This window comes from Etheostoma spectabile, chromosome 3, assembly GCF_008692095.1.
Source record: "Etheostoma spectabile isolate EspeVRDwgs_2016 chromosome 3, UIUC_Espe_1.0, whole genome shotgun sequence".
Classification (NCBI taxonomy): Eukaryota; Metazoa; Chordata; class Actinopteri; order Perciformes; family Percidae; genus Etheostoma; species Etheostoma spectabile.
Genome location: NC_045735.1, coordinates 629,173 through 629,378, shown reverse-complemented (window position 1 = coordinate 629,378; position 206 = coordinate 629,173). Strand labels below are relative to the sequence as shown.

General features: G+C 35.4%; 1 protein-coding gene across 1 annotated transcript in view; it reads left to right on the top strand.

The window, feature by feature from the left end:
* The window catches only part of slc8a2b (solute carrier family 8 member 2b), a 227,318-nt gene that overhangs the window by 187,797 nt on the left and 39,315 nt on the right, over positions 1–206 (top strand).

The window sequence follows — 206 nt, the reverse complement described above, 5'->3', positions numbered from 1 at the left end:
GTGGAGGAACCCAAACAAAAGGGAAACGAGGGTATAGTAAATTGAAGGTAATTTAATGACCACAATGGATAACACAAGTAACACAAAGAGAGGTACTGGGTGTTGTGAATAAACAACAGAACCAAAAGGAGCACAACACCCAGTGACTTACAGAATATAATATATAACAACAAAAAAGACTAAACAACAAATGTACTACACAAACA